Below are 11,756 nucleotides of genomic sequence, written 5' to 3' on the forward strand. Positions count from 1 at the left end.
CATAGCACAAAATATCCACAATAATCTAATAGAAATATAAATTAAACCATAATTATTCCAAATGAATAAGTCTCCACGATTCACGAACAACAACTGTCTGCCATAAACAATAACTGTATCAGTAAAACAAAAAGGGCGAGAGGATTTCAACATACACTTGGGATTGAATCTCAAGATTGGTTCTTAGTATCTTCATCCTTCAATCCGTGCAACTCAAGGAGCCACTACTACAACTTCTAAAGAGTTTGTGTTTCAGAAACACCAAACACCAGGCAGTGAGTGGATCAAGTAGTGCTTATCTTTCGATAATCTTGGGGTAAAGTTCTCTTAAAATTCTAAATTTCAATTCGTCACCATCAGAATCTAGTAACTACGATCTTGGCTTAAGGTCGTTGGGAAGAAAAAAATTTGTTTTATGTGATTCAAAGATTCTGCCGCGCGTAATTCTTCCCATGCCACCTTCCACCCTCTGCATTGTAGTGAAGAGAAAGCATACATTTATCAGAATGTAATACAATTCCAAATGATAAATGAAGTTCAATGAGAATTGTTGTACTGATAGATTTCTTAGCATAGATAGCTTTGAAAGTTTTAATGGCAACTATGCTATCGATGCATTCGAGGAAAGATGATTGCGAAGAAGTATATCAAACTATAAGATAGATATAGAGAAGAGAAGAAAAGAAATAAAAGTAAAAAAGGAAGGTCAGTTGCATCTTACTGTCTTAGAGGAGGGCTTTTATAAATGCAAAATTTCACGTCTAGATTCATTTCTCTTGTTGGCACTAAGTTTCTCTAAAAAGGAAGCTCAGCTACATCTTACTGGTTTTGAGGAGGGTTTTTACAAATACAAAATTTCACCTCTAGGTTCATTTCTCTTGTTGGCACCAAGTTTTTCTTCATTGCACTTGTTGGCGCAAATTCCTTAAGCGTAAGTACTTCCAAAATAGCTATATGATTGTAAACCAAAACTGAAAACTAAAATCCACACTAATATAGAATCAATATTCCTTAAAACACATGAAGAATTCACAATTCAAATATATTAAAACACCAAAAAATCATCTTATACATATTTTAACAAAAAAAAAGTTAAACACAAACACCAAAACAATAGACAGTCAAACCAAATCAAACACCACACTCAAAACCAAAATCAAAACTCAAAAAATAAAAAAGTACGACTCAACTACTTGGATTACATTGAACCTACGAACAAAATAAACCCAAAAAAATACATATATTGATCAATAATTATTCATGTCAATCAAGGCTCATCATGCATCAATAAGTAAATGAACATTACTTACAAATGCAGAAACCCAAGCGACATTGCTCCAACGACATCTCTTATGGTTTTGAACCTTCCATACGGTCTTACAAAAGGTTCATCATGAACCAAGGGTACTTCAATACAGACTACACAGAATCCGTGTCAGAATGGTGTGCCCCCAACTTCTGCCATTGGATCTTCTGTCCAAAGAAAATATTGTGTGCCATTCCACGTCATGTCGTGTGAGGCCCATCACAACAACCTGAGCAATTGAGGGTATATGATGATAGTTATTTAAGATAACTAATCATACCTGTCAAGTACTGACATTATTCTTGGAGAAAATATCAACATATATACCTCGATGGGGGAGGGAACTGCCTGACTTGTAGAGGAGAGCGGTGCATCTAACCATCGAGTAGCAGCGTTCGGAACTTAACATATAATAAGATGGGATTTCCTAAGGACAATCGCATATGGCATTTCATGGACAGGGTGTTGCATGAGAGAGTGACCCGTAGGATGAATTAAATGAATAAGAAGAAAAGAGAGCCTATGTGGTGGCTCTCTCATGCAACAGCTAGTCCGCGAAATGCCTTTTCTGATGGCCCCTAGCAAATCCCTAATAAGATAGATGCATTAATTAATATGTAAAATAACAAATTTTAAACTTAATCACACTAAACATAATTAAAATATTAACTGATTGTTACCCAAAAAATTCAACATGATATTTGCCCTTTGTTCTTGCATCTGTGCACTGCTATTCTAGTTCATTTGTCTTTTGAGCTTCTGCAGTCTTTCTCTAGCACTCTATACGGCTCCATACTCGGCCATGTCTCTCCTCTCCCATAACCTGAGAGAATACATCATCTCTTGTAGCTACTCGTCGAATAGGCGGGATGATGAGTCTGGTGGTCCATGAACGAAGACTAAAAATGATGAAACCTGATGCCAAATTTGTCTATATAAACAAATTAGTGTATGAAACTTAAAATTTATGTAGTTTTACTTGCGGGCTCACATGATAGTATAATAGGGCTTTACTTGTGAGCCGATATGATTGTATTAGTGGAGCCTACTTGTGATGGTCAAATGAGATAGTGAATTAGGGTTACTTGTAAAGGCTACATGGCAGTAAACTGGGGCCAATATGTGAAACCTATTGTAAGTAGAAGTGCATCTCAAATATCTAATACACTTTTTTATCGTTTTGTAAATCTCAAATACATAAGTTGAAACGTCTCATATAAATGCAATATATTAGATTGACAATGATATGTGTAACGACATAATTTTTAACACCTTCATCAATATATCCATATCAAAGGTATGTCGTTGCATATATATATATGTCAATGTATCAATTGATACACCCTGATTTATAAACTGTGAGGGGCCTACTCTGGATGGGATCTGGCCCTTGTTATGGCTAGGCCATGCAACAAAATCAACTCCTATTGTGGAATTCTAACCTTCCCATGTGAGAACATAATTCGTTGCTTCTTTGTTTTTTCACTGCCCACTAACAACCCCATTGGAGTATGAGAATTTTTCAGCGTAAGTAGAATTTGATGCATGCTCCATCGCAACTAGGCCTAACAAATAAATTATTTGGATCATTGAACGGGTTCCACTTCACCGGCTCATAATTTTTGTTTAAATGGTTTGTCTATGCATCATATAGAAACTCTCAAATGTGCGGTTTGCAAGTTGTCTCAGGGGAAAAAAATGCAAAGAAACCTTAAAATGTGATATTTTACGCGTAGATTTTTTTCAAGGAAAAACACCAGTGGAAAAGGTATATTAAAAGTGGGTGGTCCAACCATTCGGTGATCAAAACAATCTATCTATTGGTCCTGGTTGATGCTGAAATCTGGACTTCAGCCTAGGTTGGGCGTTGAGAATTCGTTAAAGGGCCCGGTGTTTGGACACGGGGGCACACTTCGATGCTCAAGTCAGAATGGAGTACCAAACAGTATAAATTAAACGCTAAAGGCAGGGAGAGCTTGAAGAGAAACAAATGGTGCGGTAGTGTGATGCATACTTTGGAGTTTGGTCCCCCTTTGGTAGACTAGTCCCTGTTAGTTTGGAAAACTTAGCTTTAATGGAGTCCTTGTGATTGGCCTACTTGACTAAGAAGTCGGTTTCCTTACTTATTCTCGCCGCCAGCTAGGCTTCCTATTAGGGCACGGGTTCTATGATTTTCTTCTGGAAGAGGTACGAAATGACTCTTGTCCCCTCGGTTGCCACTATGTGAACCTGAACGATATGTGTAGTTGGCATACGCGGTCCTAGCCTCTGCTGAACGAACATCCCAATCAACAACTTTTTAGTAGGTCAGATCAATGGATCCTATCATATGAACGTTGCACATTAAAAAAGAGCCTAAGAGACACCGTCTAGCAATTTCTTTCTCTTAACTCTAGGTTTGCAAACTACACATCTTGTCCATAAGATTAAGGCTTATGAAATCAATAGTTTAGGCACCTTTTGTTTTGGATTTTGAGAATTGACCGAGTCCAGAATTGCTTATCGAACTAAAATCTTAACTCCATTCTGAGTCCAATAATAAGGTTTCGGACTCAATCAATTCTCAAAATCCCCTGTTTGTATTGGATTATGCCCTGTTTGTATTGGATTAGCACCCAAAATTGATTATGCTCTGTTTGTATTGGATTTTGAGTATTGATTGTGGGTCCAAAACTGATTAATGGACTAAAAATTAAACATGAATTTGAGTCCAATAATCAGTTTTGGACTCACAATCGGTTCTCAAAATACAAAATTGAGCCTTAGAGTTCTAATCTTGTTTTGGAGCTTCTCAATCGATCAATACTTTTTTCTAATGTGTGGTGCCTCGGTGGCTAGAACACGTAAATCATGAAGAATAATTATCGCTTCTTTGTCTTTTATGTAATGTGGGCACAATCAACCTTGATTTTCATTAAGTCGGTTACTATAGTGTGATGCTCCTTGTCGGCCATGACCGTAAGTACACACCACTTTTCAAGTCTACTGGCTCTGTTTGGTTGCAGGCAATTACCTAGTAGATTAGTGGTGTAAGTAGTCAATAAGGAGGAGGAGAGCCTTGGATTTACCTGGAACTTACCTCATAGAATATTGGTAGGTAGTTTTTGCTTGTCAACCAAGTGGAGTATCCGTAGGATGTGTCATTACCAATATATAGATAGAGAAAAAAGCAAGAGAGAGAGAGAGAGAGAGAGAGAGAGAGCATCATTCCCAAAAAAATCCAAGCAAAAAAATCACATTTTTGCAGTCCTTTGTTTGGATTTTGTTACTAGAAGACATGGGTGACATGTCACTGCACAAGGAGGATTCATTCGTCTAATGCCAACCAAACATAGCATATGGATGATGTGGCACCCAAAACTCAAGTTAAACTGACGGCTACAAAAGCCAGGCTTTTGCGCAACCAAACAGAGACTTCATTCATATTTTACGAGGAGATCACTTGACCACTACTCTACCAAGACACAGGTAATTAAAACAACTAAATGGCTTCCTGAGAAAATAGCATTTGATTGATTCTACGCTGAAACATGACACCTGGATGGTCACATGTGATTATCATAGCCTGGAAAACTAAGCTAAGTTAATTGGGAGTGATCGACTAGTCACAATGGGGCCCGCTTCACTTCCTGTTGTGCCACAATCCAGAAACAAAGATTATCCCATACATCCATAGAATCGACTACACCTCTCCCTACTGAATCCTCGAAAATAAGTTCTCTAATGATTGGCTGACTCGTTTTCCATGACTTTATTTTGCAAATTTGAATATTTCTTTGTTCATGTGGAAATTTTAGAACTTGTTTGGTAAGCTTGGAAAATTGTTCCTTGGATTAAGGCCTAAAAAAATCGACGACTTAGCTTTTCTTGGAAAGCCCTAAATATGATTGATTTTCTTTAAAAAGAAAAGAAAAGAGGGTAAACATTATCATGTTGTAGAGTAGCAATTATCCGAATTCTAATCTTGGTTTTGGAGCTTATCCATTTGATTCGAGTATTGTCTAAGTTTTGCCCAGTTAATTTTTGCGACCAGCGATGAAACTCATAGGAAGATTTTTTTCTCTCTTCAAGCCACGCTGGCTTTTTTCTAACGTGTGGTGCTCGTTGGCTTGAGCACGTGAGTGGGGTAGACGAATTATTTCATCTTTGATTCTTAAAGTGGCCCAATCAAACTTTACTTTTCTTAAAGTGGGTTGCTATTGTTTGATTCTCCTTGTCGGCCACACCGAACAATAACATTAACTAGTGCTTGAATGGGCCCCATTTGATAGTAAAAATCTCCCCATCAAATGAATGACAATATGGGTCCCATCATTAACTAATCAGAGCCATTCATTTGATGCGTCCCGCTATTTTTGACAGTCTATGTGAGGTCAAGATGGAAAGATTTGTATGAATTTTGGGGCATGTAGAGCAGATCCAAAGCAAGGTCGATCAAGTGAACGGTTCAGATCAATTGACTATGAGATCCCTAGAGCATTATGGGTCCCATCTTTAACTTACGGGAGCCATCCACGTGATGTTAAGAATCGATGATTTGCAATAATTTTGGGGCATGGAGATCCAAAGCAAGGCCCAACGGTTTAGATCAAAGATGAATTATTGCATCTTTTTCTTTTTGGTGTGGCACTCACAATCAAACTTACTTTTCTTCCTGTGTAAAATTTGTTTTACACCCATTTTACGTCAAAAGAATGATCCATTACTTGTTTTTCCCCACCGCAAGAGGCTCTCTGTGCTAAAAAAAAACAGAGGCGTTTTGAGTTCATAGTGATCTAATCTTGCTTTTTCTGAAGCACAGTTTGTTAGCTCGTTGCTGCTTTCTTTGGTTTTTATCTCCAATACAGGAAGAAGGTATGGCAGATCTATTACTGTCTCCTCTTGTTAAAACAATCGTTGGCAAATTGATGGATTCAGTCATACAAGAGATTACATTACTATGGGGTGTTGATGAAGAGGTCGAAAACCTATCCACCACATTATCTGCAATTCAAGCTGTGCTTCAAGATGCTGAAGAACAGCAAGTAAGCAGTAATGCAGTGAAAGATTGGCTTCGGAAGCTTAAGGGTGTTGCTTACGATGCAGATGATGTAGTGGACGAGTTTACAACTGAAGTGCTCCGATCAAAATTGGAAGGACATATGCAAACCAGTAACATGAAGCAGGTGTGCAGCTTATGCTTCTCTTGTTTTACTTCCAACCCAGTTAAGTTTCGACATGAGATAGGACATAAGATAAAAGAAATTCGGGAGAGATTGGATAAGATTGGACAGGATAGGCATCACTTTCATCTGAAACAAGGAGATGCAGGGAGGCGGCCTGAAATAAAGAGGCAACCACAGATGAGCTCGTTAGTGGATGAATCAAAAATATGCGGCCGGGATAACGATAAAGAGGAGATAGTAAAATTGCTGTTGGATGAATTTGCATCATCGTCATCGTCATCATCCAAGGATATCTCTGTTATTCCGATTGTCGGCATTGGGGGCCTCGGAAAGACAACTCTCGCCCAGTTTATTTACAATGATAAAAGGGTGGGAGATCATTTTCCAGTTCAAGGATGGGTCTGCGTCTCTGACGATTTTGATATACGTGGACTAACAAAAGCAATTATGTAATCAGTGACAATGAAACCTTGTGATCTTAACGAAATCGATCCACTTCAAGTTAGCCTCAAGGAAGAATTGAGTGGCAAGAGATTTTTACTCGTCCTAGATGATGTATGGAATGAGAATCATAGTGACTGGGATAGGCTACAGTCCCCATTCAGTTCTGGGGCAAACGGAAGTAGAATTATAATAACTACTCGAAGTTCAGAGGTTTCAAGAATCATGGGCACTATTCCCGCTTATAATTTGGGTTGTTTAGATGAGGATGACAGCTGGTCCTTGTTTACACGAAGGGCATTCATAGTGGGAAGCTCAGATGTACCTCCAAACTTAGTAGCAATTGGAAAGAAGATCGTGAAAAAGTGCAATGGGTTGCCTTTGGCAATAGAAGCTCTTGGAGGTCTCTTACGTTCAAATACCAATGAGAACAAGTGGAAGAATATCCTTGAAAGTGAAATGTGGGAAATATCAAAGATGAGAAATGATATTATTCCATTACTAAAATTTAGCTACGATCACTTGCCTGCATGTCTGAAACAATGCTTTGTGTATTGCTCCCTGTTTCCAAAGGATTTTGAATTTGACAAGGACACTCTAATCCAACTTTGGATTGCAGAAGGATTTATCCAACCTGAAGGAAGGAAGCGATTGGAAGACATAGGTTTCGAGTATTTTGATGAGTTGATGTCAAGGTCCTTCTTTCAATATTTTAGACGGTTCTACAGATCATGCTACAAGATGCATGACTTAAATCATGACCTTGCACATTCTGTTTCTGGTGATGAATACTTCAGAATAAAAAATAGCGTTGACTCTTGGAATATCGCTGCAAAGGTTTGTCATGCATCAGTATGGCAACACAATGAACACTCAGGAATTTTCGAGTCCTTTCATGAATCTGAGAGGTTGCGCACATTTCTGCTACCGCCAATGTACGAAACACTCACTAAGCAAGTTGCTCATGATTTCTTCCTAAAATTGAGATGTTTACGGGTGTTAGATTTGGGTGGTACTTATATCAGAGAATTGCCGGATTCTATTGGCGAATTAAAATATTTGAGGTACCTTGATCTCTCTCATACAAATATTGCAACCTTGCCTGAATCAATTGCTAGCCTCTATAATCTGCAAACACTGAAACTTTGCTATTGCAAGCAACTTGCTGAGCTACCAAAGTCCACCAGCAACCTAATTAACTTACGGCATCTCGCTTTGGAGGGTTGTAAGATTTCTACGCCGCCGGAACTTGGGAAATTAATAACTCTTCAAACACTGACTATATTTGTTGTGGGCAAAGAAAGTGGATGTGGAATAAGGGAGTTAAAGAACTTGACAGAGTTGAGGGGAACTATTCACATTTCAAATTTAGAGAATGTGATAGATGGGAACGAATGCAAGGAAGCCAATTTGAAGAAGAAAGAGTACCTTGATAAGTTGACGTTGGAATGGGGAAATAATAATCCACGAGGTGTTGCAGTTGATGAGGAGGTACTTGAAGCCCTCGAACCTCACTCCAACCTCAAAACCCTAAAGATTTTATCATATGGTGGTGTTAGTTTCCCCAGGTGGATGATGAGCGGTAATTTGACGAATCTGAACACTGTTAGTCTCGTTCAATGTTTGAATTGCCAACAGCTTCCACCCCTTGGGCAGCTACCTTTCCTCAAGAAGCTCCAGATTAATAGAATGGATGGATTGAAACATATTGAAGGTGAGTTTATTGGTGGGTCCAATAAGGTTATTAAGGGTTTTCCATCATTGGAGGAGTTAGAGCTGGTAAAGCTGCTGAATTTGGAGGAATGGTGTGGAGCAAGGGAAGGGGACATGCCATGCCTTGGTACACTAAAAATATCAAATTGTCCTAAGCTGCAAAGATTTCCCCACCTCCCATCCATTAATAATTTGGTATTACGAGACTGTAATGAAATGGTATTGGCCTCGGTTCCTTGCCTCACTACTCTAAAGTCATTACAAATTCGCTCTATTAAAGGCCTGATATCCTTACCCCCTGGATTTCTTCAACCCTTAACCGCACTTGAGAAATTGCATGTCACTTTCTGTAATGAGTTGGTGTCTTGGCCAAAGGAGGTTGGCTTGCATGACCTTCCTTCTCTCCAATATTTAGGAATTTACCAGTGTCCTAAACTCGAGTCATTGGGAGACGATGAGGAGGGCCTTCCCATCACGCTTAGATCTCTCGATATATCCAACGGTTGTGATAGCCTCAAGTGTACGCCTACAAGGGGGCTAGGAAAACTGAGTTCCCTCCAAGATCTGGACTTGGTTACTCAATGCCCATTCTTGCCAGAGGAAGAACTGCCTGTCACTCTTCAATCCCTTAAGATATTCTCATGTTCTAATCTGAAATCTATGTCCAAGGGGATTTTCAGCAACCTTACGTCCCTCAAAAAATTGAAGATTAGAAGTTGTCCGCAATTGGAGTCATTGGAGGAACTGCCCATCACTCTTCAATCCCTTCAGATATTCTCATGTTCTAATCTCAAATCCATGGCCAAGGGGATTTTCAACAACCTTACATCCCTCAAAATTTTGGAAATTAGAAATTGTCCACAATTGGAGTCATTGGCAGGCGAGGAATTGCCAAACATCATCGGCCTCCGTACAATGACAATTATAAAGTGCCCTCTAATGCAGCAGTTTCCAGAGGGAATGCTCGACATGCTTACATATCTCGAAGTTGATAATGCTGAGATCTTTTCTAACAACCTTACATCCCTCCAAACCTTGGATATTTCTGAATGTTCACAACTCGAATTCTCTCCAAGCATGCTACTGCCCCCCACGCTTAAAACCCTCCGTATCGATTCGTGTTATAATCTGAAATCCCTGCCCAGGGGGATGTTGAAGAACCTCACCTCCCTCAAAGAATTGGCCATTCGTTCTTGTCCTCGACTCCTTTCCTTGCCGGAGGAAGGGCTGCCCACCACGCTTCAGAAATTATATATTGATCGCTGTCCGGAAGTAGAGAAACAGTGTCAAAAGGATGGAGGCCAATATTGGCCCAATATCTCACACATCCCCATGATACGGATAAATTACTCGAGGGTTTGAAGACTACTCTGGAGAAGGTACACAACTGTCTCTCCTCTTGGCTTTTGTTTTATTTATTTTTGGTATGTAAGATGGGATTGAACCTCCGACCTCCAGGTTGATGAAAAAGCCTTAACCATTGAGCTAGAGGTTCAATCCCAAATTAGGGCTCTTGGATTTTATTAATCATATGAATAGATTTCAATCCATTATTTATTTTAAAGAATAGTAAACCTCAATTTCTCTCTATCTCTTTTCATTTCCTCATTTTCTCTTTTCAAAACAAAACAAAGGAAACAGTTAATTTTACTGGAATTCCAGGCTCATAAAGAGATTTTTTTTTCAAGTTCTTTAATTTTTCATTATATCTCAAAATTTCTTGTCTTAGTCTTGCCATACAGTAGATTATGACTTGTTTAAGACAAAAGGAACCCTAACTAGGATGAATTTACCTTACATGCTTCATTGAATTTATGCTCTGTTTTGAACTCTATGGTATCATTCCTATTAATTGATCTTGTAGCAACTCTTCAAATCTTCTTTCTTTTTATTTAGCATTGGTTTGCTTTAAATGTTATTTGATTGGTGATTTCATTTGCAATTGATTACATTCCCTAAACTTCTGTTAGAACTGAGAGTCAAAACTCTGTTAGAACCCCTCACACACACAGACACATTTTATTGGAATTTCAAGTTCATAAAGAAAGTGCACTTTTCCATGAAAAATGAAAACAATAAGACAAAGCAAAAATCTCCCATGACTTTCTTCCCCAACCCAAACATTAACTGTTTTTCTCATTAAATCTCAAAATTATTTACTAATACCTCAGCCCCTTTTCTTCTGATTTTTTATAACAGTACACAAAAATGGTTTAAAGCCCATTATGTTGCATGTGCTCAATTTTTTCTAAGTTTCTTTTTTTTTTGTATTTCTTATTTTCTGAGAAAAGATATACACTTCAATCACCACAAGTTTGGGTTATATTTCTTACTTTAAGTTAGTTTCACTAATGCATAAGTATTTTAAGATTAGGAGGTGCTAGATCAGGCTTGGCTATTTGTTGATCCCAACAGATACAATTATCGTTCATGCATTTTGGTTTTGTGTATATTAGAAGATTTTTTCATTTATTATTCAATTACGTTTTTGTGAATACCCATTATCGTTTGAATTATTTACTTGTTTAGATATTGCTTTAGTTGAACATGACAGCGAAAAGAATTTTCATCCTGTTATTTTTCTACAACTTTACATTCCATGACTTTATTTCTCTCAAAATTGTCATGTTTTTGTACTCCATCTAAGCAATAAATCAAATTCGCACCAAATTAACGTGAAGTTCAAGTAATATATATGTCAACTTACATGCTTATCTTTTCATTTCAGGTTAAGCAAATTCAACGGGCACCATTCTCTCATGGAACAATAGAAATGGCATATTATCTAAATATGCAGTCTGGAACGGATCTTGAACATCATGTAAGTATAGAATGTAATAACCAATACGCACCTCCCTAAAGAAAGTTATGCTTGGTTACTATGAAATTCATTATTTCCTTCTTACCATCCACAGAGATAAATCTGCATACATTTTGATGCTGACAAACTATTTTTCGTTGTCTATGTAATAAGTGAAGAACACAGCATCTTCCATTAGCACGTTGTCCCTTCCTTTTGTATTGCTATATTGGTCTGAAGCTTCAGGACTTCCTAAAGGAGCCTCATGAACTGTCTTTCGACCAAATATGTGGTTCGCTTTTTGGAATAAAAAAACAAGAAGAAGAAACAA

At 38.1% G+C, this 11,756-nt stretch overlaps 1 pseudogene across 1 annotated transcript; it reads left to right on the top strand.

The window, feature by feature from the left end:
* Window positions 1–5,974: 5,974 nt before the first annotated feature.
* LOC143850686 (putative disease resistance protein RGA3) lies at window positions 5,975–11,469 on the top strand (annotated as a pseudogene). The gene is made up of 2 exons (XR_013236014.1): window positions 5,975–10,004; window positions 11,354–11,469. The product of XR_013236014.1 is annotated as a putative disease resistance protein RGA3 (transcript).
* Window positions 11,470–11,756: the final 287 nt, after the last annotated feature.

This window comes from Tasmannia lanceolata, unplaced genomic scaffold (assembly GCF_043159265.1).
Source record: "Tasmannia lanceolata isolate RefF3 unplaced genomic scaffold, GAP_Taslan_0.1 ptg000018l, whole genome shotgun sequence".
Classification (NCBI taxonomy): domain Eukaryota; kingdom Viridiplantae; phylum Streptophyta; class Magnoliopsida; order Canellales; family Winteraceae; genus Tasmannia; species Tasmannia lanceolata.